The following is an 8802-nucleotide window of genomic DNA, read 5'->3' as shown; positions in this document are numbered from 1 at the left end:
AATAGGTTAGGGTTTAGAGTTTTTATAGGCCTTTTTTAATATTTTGAGCTTAAAGTTTGGCAACATATTGGGTTTAGCACATTTTAACTTACAAATTTGGTTTAGGAAATAATACCCAAAACAAATAATTAAATAAAAAAATTAATGTAATTAATTCGGTTCGATTCGGTTTGGTTCGGTTTCTATATCACTAAAACTGAACCGAACTAAAAGAATTCAGTTCGGTTCGGTTTGGTTTTTTCAATTCGGTTCGGTTTTTTCATTTGGTTCGGTTTTTTCGGTTTCGATTCAATTCGGTTTTTGGTTTTTTCGGTTTTCTGTTTTTTGAACCCACCCTTAATGTGAATGGTACAAATTAATTGTTTCTGGTTTTGGAGAGTAAGCTTTTGAGTTTTACAATTCTTGCAAGAGGATTGCGAGTCAAGTGAACAAATTTAGTGTTTGGGGGATAAAGTTTTGTTCTCTTTAATACATAATATAACAAAGGCTTAGAAATTTTCCTTGAAGGAATATGCAAATGTGTTTTCCGCATCTTGGCTTGCAGTTTATGTGAACAGGCATTAATGTGTGTTTTTGCTTTGATAAAATGTGTGATATTTGTATTGACGCATTTAAGGGTGTGGTTCCCTTCCTACCGCTTTTTTAGTGCATATTTCTGTGCAAATTATTCATGCCTATTGCAACTAATACATTCAATTTATGGAGCGAAGTGCGGGCATATTTTTTAGTCTATTCTAAAGTTGAGTAGGGATTTGACTGTAGCTAAATGATTGGTCATCAATTTTGCTTTATTTACACACTGCCATCATATCTCTGGCTGGGTTGAAGGGTTATTATCAAAAATTGGGAGGGCAATTTTGTCCGTTGGGTTTGGGGTAAGGCTTGGGCTGCTGTGTTTGGGGTTAGGGGTGTTGTCGGTGTCACAGACAGGTTTGCAGGGTTTGGGGGTGGGTGTAGGATTTCAGGGAGAAAAATGGGGAGGAATTCTGGGAGAAAAGGGGGATTGAGCGGTCGATTTGGGGAGAAAGAGAGGAGAGCGTGATTTGGGGATTAGGTGAAAACAAAGCAGCTTCGAATTACTCAAATCAAAACTGACTTTGTCCGCAACCTCTGCTTGCTTGCTCCCTTTCTCAGTCGGTGAGTTCTCTCTCGCCCTCAAATTCAGTTCTCTAATTTTTCAATGAAAGTAAAACCAGACGGTGCGAAGCACGGCAAACGCAAAGGCTGTGAAGAATTAGACGACGACGACTCTCTCTCCTTCCTCAAAATCCAGGAGACTGGCCTTTGTTCTTTTCCTTTCAATTCCCAATTTCCCAGCAGCATAGGGTTTATTCCCGCGCTTTTTCTTAACTATTTTTTTTTCAAATTTTCAACAATTCGTTACCAAAATTTGATGGTATGGTTATGGACTCTATCACCCACTTTCTGTTTCTCAAAATTGTTAACAGTTTTTTTATGTAATTTTTGCTTTTTGTTGTGGAATTTTGAAGGACCCTGAGTTATTTGTCTGTATTGAATCTTGTTACTTCGAAACCTTTCTTTTAGTTATAAATAAGAAGTGTGCTTACGTTTTTGTCACAGATCCTGACGAAAACTATAGATCTGTGTGCATCTGCATCTTCAGAGAATTCTAACTGTTGTTCTGGTGAGAAAATAATCTCAAAACTTATGATGTGTAGTGCACTTGGCTGATAATTCATTTTGATTATGTATATGCAGAATTAGTAGCTGAGAAAATAGAATGGGGAAGTATACAAATGGATTTGATTTGATTCTTGGAGCTGACATATATATCCACAATTGTTCATTTTTATCATGGTTAAGCAGCATGACTATATTATTTGCTACTAACTGAGAGAGTGCACCTGCAATTCAAGCCTTTAACGCGTTCTTTATTTTATTTTTTTATGTTGAAAATCATGTTTTCGTACCCTATGTTTCCACCTTTAATTAAGGAAGTGGTGAGGTGTTAGATCGTCTATTGTTGTGTTATCTGATTCAGTGTTTGGGTGATGCCTAAATCAGTTGTGGCTCTTGCTGATTGTTCACATGTTCTCAAGCATAAATCAATAAATCTTAGAAAAAAGCATTTTCTTTGGTACCTGTACATAGTTGAACTTTTTTTTCATAACTTTTTCAGGCGATTCTTTTCTATGATTTCAGAAATTGAGGATCCATTTGAAAGACAGTAGTACCGATAGCAATTAGGGTTTAGGTACTTTTAGTCATAATTCCTGCCTTATGTTCTCCTAATTCATCATTCCAGCGTTGTTTTCTATCTTAATTCTTGCACCAGTTGTTACTCTTGACAAAATCACGTAAAATTCATATGATTTGGTATGGTTCAAAATGATATCATGTGAAGAAGTTTCATCATTGCTTTGATATCGTGACTTTCAATGTGCTTAAGAGCTTATGTGCAGTTGCATTTTTCTCTGGGCCCTGCAGTTGATATCATGACTTTCAATGTACAAATTTGATGGTTTTAAATTTTTAATTGTGGAAATGGATTAATTTAGCACATAAAGATTGAAAACCTGTGTGTTTATGCTTGCAAGCTTGGTTTTTGAGAGGTTTTTGGTCTGGGAATTTATTTTGTGTTTATGGTTCATGTATTATTAAGGTTTTTGTTTAGTTTTATATTGGGTTGCGGATGCTTTCGGAAGTACAAGAATTTGTGCTTTTGTGGATACGAAGAATTTGTGCGTACTGAACTTGATGAGTTGCTGGCAGGTAGCAACCCTGTAATTCATCGGAGTTTAGAGCGAGTTAATTGAACATTTTAACTCAAACCCATAGAAATCTGTGAACTCCGCATTAGAATCTAGTGACCTCATCACTTGAACACTTATATATATATGTAAGTTATTGTAAATATGTTAGTCATTGTAAATGTGGTTGTAAATAGATTTTCACATGTATGTAAATAGTGTTGCTTATCGTAGGTGTTTGGTACTTTCTGCATGTTTTATAGTTTTAAAATCCACATCATCACTTGGGCACCATTGCTAGTATTGACTAATATACATAATAAAGTTTGAAAGTTCTAATGTTGTTGAATTTGTTTGCTTTTCTTATTGGAAAGGGATAATAGGAAGAATTAAATATAAAGTTGACCATTGAATTTGTAGCACCTATGACATGCCCAGATCCCGAGGTTTGAGGGACATCGGAATGGTCATGTGCTGGCCGACACCCGAGGTTGACGCAAGCCATTTAATGAATGCATATGCTGAGATCATGTGAAATATGCATATAAATTTCGCTCAAACTATATAAAATAATAAAATAATATTTAACTGCCAACAATGAAAACATAATGATAATGCATGACATATTTAGAGCATACATCTAATTCAGAATACAAGCAGAAGGTAAAATTACAATGATGTCAAAGCAGAAGAGATGGCACGATGTCACTAGTAAGGGAATGCCTCGTAGTTTGGGTCGTAATCCTCATTCCTATGTCCTGAGGGGGCGCAAAACAAATATGAGTGGACCAAGTTTATATATATATATATATATATATATATATATATAAATAATAGTGAAACAGTTATCAACATGCTAACCCTCAAATTTTAATGAAAACTCATAGCATAATATGTAATAGGTTTCCGAAACCCTAGCATGCCATAAAACCTTCATAAAACATATCTTATATATAGTGTGCTAACTAATGGTATCCTAGTCACCCGTGGTGTTCAATAATTATATATCCTGGCCCGCAGCTAACTACCATGTCTTTGTGCCCGAAGCCAACTCCTATCTTCGCCTGTAAGCAGAACAGTGACTACTAGATAAGCACAAAACATTGAATATACATTTTCTGAACATAGGTACATATATCTCAAAAACATCTTCATAGCATATAGTCATCCATCATATATACTATAAAGAAGTGTGCAAAAACATATTCGTAAGCAGTATATAGTCATCGATCATATATACTACAAAGAACATCAGTTTGATAAAATATGGTAATTCAAAATATTCTTAGTAAGCATAATGTCTCATAAAATGTAGTCATTAAATCTTGTTTTTCATGTATGCATTTATACTATTAAAACATGCATTTTATAAGGGATACACTCACAGATACTCTGTCATCAAAGAGTCGTACGAAATAGGAAAGACAGATTCGCCACTAATATTCGCGCACATAAAGCGTACAATTAACAAAACTATACTCAAACCGGTGAATTTCGAAAAACGGACGTCATAAATGGGTTCAGGACGTCGAAAAATATAAAAATGGACCTCGGGTATGGTCACGCGTCGCCATAAGGTGGCGGCTTTAGCGCCCACTAGCCTCCATGGGTCGTCGAAAAAGTTACCGAAAAATTTGTCGACGCCACCAACAGCGCCAGCGTGGAATGTGGCGCGTGTGCTCCAAGTGCAAGCAGCGGTAGGCACCCACACGCTGGCCACACGTAGCTGGGCTAGGGTTTTGACTGGGTTTGGACTTGGGCCTAAGGTATTGGGCCTTTAGGCTTGGTTTACTTAGGCTTGAGCCTCTAGGCTTGGGCCTAGGATCCTAGGTTGAAAGCCCAAGTTAACATGGCCCAAAAGTCGGGGGGTTCAAGGGTTTTGGGTTAAAGGGCAAGATAAAGGTTTTTGGATTTATATAAATAAAATAGAATAAAATAAAAAGGTTTGGGCTTAGGGTTAAACGGGTCGTAGGCCCAAGTTCCACTCGGCCCGAAGGCCGATTCTTTTAGGTTTTTGGGTTAGGGTTTCAAGGGAATTGGGCTCAGATGCAACGACCTGAAGGCCCAAATCTACACGGCCCTAAGGGCCTGGGTTAGTTTTTCACCGGGGAAAGAGGCCAGAGCCTCCCGAGCTTCGATCATCGTCGTTTGGTCATTAAACTCTCCAATCTAACTATAAAAAAGATGATATAGATGAGAATGAGGGTCCTTTACCTTTGATTTACCATGAAATAGCCAAAGGTGGCGGGGTCTTGCTTGAAACCCACGGGGGTTCGTCGTAATTTCTAAGCTTTTGCACCAGTTCCTTTGGTGTTGCACATAGACAAGGGAGAGAGAGGGGTGGTCCTCACAAGTTGGTGGTGGTGTCGTGATATTTTGGGTGTGAAGGTGGGTGTGTGTGTAGATCGGGGAGAGGGAGATCCGAGAAAGAGCAAGAGAGATAAAGAACTGAGAGAGAGAAATGAGAGTTGACTCAGGGGAGGGGAAAAGAGAAGAAGGGAAAGGGGATGGGGTGCTGCCACGTGGCAGATAGAGAAAGGAGGAGAATCTTGATAGGGGATCCGGATTGGGTAATAATTCCAGGAGTACATATGTAATTTCATTAATTTTTGGTATAAAATTACATAAACTTGGGGAGAGGTTTTACAATCTATCCCTCTTAAAAGAAATTTCGTTCCTGAAATTACAACTCAACTAAAAATATACGAGTACTGGATCCTCATCAATTCCTCTGTCTCCTAAGTCGCTTCTTCGACTGCGTGGTTTCTCCACATCACTTTTTAACAGAATGACTTTATTCCTCAAGGTTTTCTCTTACCGGTAATTGATAGTCACTAGTTCCTCGACATAACTTGCATCTTGGTTCACTTCCAGCTGTTTCGGCTGAATAACATGAGAGATATCCGACATATAATTCTAAAGCATGGAAACATGAAAAACATTATGAATCTATGCAAACTATGGTGGTAACTCCAACCTATAGGCAACTGCACCAATCCTCTCCGTAATCTGGTAGGGGCCAACATATCGAGGACTCAACTTCCCTCGCTTACCAAATCGAATCACACCCTTCCAAGGAGACAACTTTAAGAAAACAAAGTCATCGATCTTGTACTCATGGTCCTTGGAATGTCGGTCCGTAATGCTTTTCTGTCGATCCTGAGCTGCCTTCAGATTTCTCTTAATTAGCTGGATGTTAGTATTAGTAGTGTCATCTAGCCTCATTAACACTTGTTCACCGACTTGTGTCCAACACAACGGCGTTCGGCATGCCTTCCCATATAGTGCCTCGAATGGTGTCATGCCGATACTAGAAGGATATATGTTGTTGTATGCAAACTTAACCAACGACAAATAACTATCCCAGCTACCCTTCCACTGGAGAACAGACATTTTCAACATGTTCTTCAAGGTCTGAATTGTCCGTTTGGACTGACCATCGATCTGTGGATGGTAGGCAGTGCTATACAACAACTAAGTATTCATAGTGGCATTAACAGCTCTCTAAAACCTAGAGGTGAACCTTGGATCTTTATCCAATACGATGGTGACGGATACACCATGAAGTTTGATAAATTATCAATGAACAGTTTTGCCAACTTCTCTAGTGAGTAGGTTTGTCGAACAGGTAGGAAGTGAGCAATCTTGGTGGGTCGGTCTACAATCACCCAAATGCCGTCAAATCTCGACTGTATCCTTGGTAAACTGTACACGAAGTCCATGGTGATATCTTCCCACTTCCATGCTTGTATCGGAAGATTCTGCATTAGCCCCACAAGTCTTTGTCTATCTGCCTTCACCTGCTAGCAAATAATGCATCTCTTCACATAATCCGCCACATCTTGTTTCATCCCATACTAGTAATATAATGGACGGATAGTGTGATATAGTTTGGTGCTCCCTTGATGCATGGCATACGCTAAAATATGGGCTTCATCTTAAATTTCCTTTTTCACTGCTTCATTATACTTAGGCACAAACAACCTATTTCCCATCACCAAGGCTCTATCCTTCCGGATTTTCAAATCTCATCTCCACCCATCCAGTACATGTCTCTTCAGGTCTGTACATTGCTGATCAAGTTCCTGAGCTTCCCTTACCATATCCACTAAGACATGTATAACATAGAAGTGTGCCAAGAAGGCTCCCTGTGAATCTGGTTCCACGGTAACGCTGGTTTCTCGCAGGGAAAATAAGAGTAGAACATGGATATCTTAAAGAGAGGCAAGTTGTTCATGAGATCTCTGGCTAAGTGCATCTACTACTACGTTGGCATGTCCAAGATGATACTTGATAGTGCAGTCATAATCACTAATAAGCTCCAACCACATTCTCTACCTCAAATTTAGTTCTTTCTGAGTGAACACATGTTTCAGGATCTTGTGATCAGTGAACATGCGGTACTTCTCGCCGTACAAGTAATGCCGCCAGATCTTTAGAGTAAAGACCACTGCTCCAAGCTCCAGATCGTGAGTGGGGTAGTTTCTCTCGTGATTCTTGAGCTGCCTGGAAGCATAGGCGATGACTTTCCCATGCTACATCGGTACATACCCTAATCCTGACAAGGATGCATTAGTGTAAATCTCGAACTCACCTACATCGTCCAGGAGAGCAAGGACAGAAGCCTGAGCAAGATGTCGCTTAAGCTCCTAGAAACTCTGTTCACAATCATCATTCCAATCGAATTTGACCCCCTTCTGGGTCAACTTAGTAAGAGGCAGGGTGATTGCTGAGAAGTCCTGCACAAAACGTCTATAATAGCCAGCTAGACCTAGAAAACTCCTCACTTCAGTAACGTTTCTCGGTTGCTCCCATATAGACACTGTCGAAACCTTCTAAGGGTCAACAATAATCCCTTCAGCAGAGACCACATGTCCGAGAAAGCTGATTTGGTTTAGCCAAAACTGACACTTACTGAACTTTGCATACAGCTGATGACTTCTTAACCTCTCCAACACCAACCTCAGATGCTTCATGTGCTCGGCATTACTTTTGGAATAGAACATGATGTCATTAATGAACACAATCACAAATCGATCTAAATACAGTCTGAAGACTATGTTCATCAAATTCATGAATGTTACAGGTGCATTTGTTAATCCAAAAGGGATGACATGGAACTCGTATTGTCTATACCTAGTACGGAAGACAGTCTTCAACACATCTTCATCCCGGATTAGTAGCTGGTGATAACTCGAACGAAGATTGACCTTAGAAAATACCTAAACACCCTTCAACTGGTCAAACAGATCATCGATCTGAGGCAGGGGATAACGATTCTTCACCGTCACTAGATTCAGTTGCCTATAGTCGACGCAAAGTCTTATCAACCCATCCTTCTTTTTGACAAACAAGACAGGGGCACCCCATGGAGACATATTGGGTTGGATATAGCCCTTATCCACAAGTTCCTGAAGTTGAGTCTTTAGTTTTCTCAACTCCGCTGGTGCCATTCGATATGGTGCTAAAGAGATAGAGTTTGTTCCTGGAAGTAAATCGATTTGCCTCGCAGATAGTAACCCTAGCAAATACTCAGGAAACACATTGGTGAATTTATTCACCACTGGCACATTTTCAGGACATAAAAAAGGTTCACCTCGTGGGCTAAGAATCCCACACATCCTTTCTACAATAACTTAGTTGCCTGGATGGAAGAAATGATACTATTTGGAAGGATTCGTCGCTCACATTGAAACGTGATTGACGGTCGTCCAAGTCAATTGAAGGTCACAAATTTCTCCCTACAATCGACATTAGTGTTGTGCTTAGACAACCAATCCACCCCAAGATGACATCGAACTCCTCAAGTTTAAAGGGAATTAAATTAGTCGCCAACAGTTCCTATTCAACTAGGACCAGGCAATCCCTATACTCCTATTATGCATAGAAAATATCTACAGGTGGCATTTGTATAAGCATATCAAAATCGAATGGTGTAGGTTACAAGTCTAAAACCCGTGCAAATGATGAAGATATAAATGAATAAGTGGCACCATGATCAATCAGAACTCTAGCCCAATTACCACACACAAGTAATGTACAAGTAATGACTCTGTGGTCCTGCCCCACCTTCTTTTGAGGCATGGTGTTG

General features: G+C 39.4%; 1 long non-coding RNA gene across 1 annotated transcript; it reads left to right on the top strand.

Moving 5' to 3' along the window:
* Nucleotides 1–906: 906 nt before the first annotated feature.
* Nucleotides 907–2964, top strand: LOC103450194 (uncharacterized). Its single transcript, XR_531522.4, has 3 exons — nt 907–1137; nt 1582–1645; nt 1720–2964. It is a non-coding gene; the product is annotated as an uncharacterized lncRNA (long non-coding RNA).
* The last annotated feature ends 5838 nt before the right edge of the window (nt 2965–8802 follow it).

Source organism: Malus domestica, chromosome 12 (genome assembly GCF_042453785.1).
Source record: "Malus domestica chromosome 12, GDT2T_hap1".
Lineage (NCBI taxonomy): Eukaryota > Viridiplantae > Streptophyta > Magnoliopsida > Rosales > Rosaceae > Malus > Malus domestica.
Note: the sequence above shows the minus strand (reverse complement) of the source record. Positions and strands in the feature narration are given on the sequence as shown.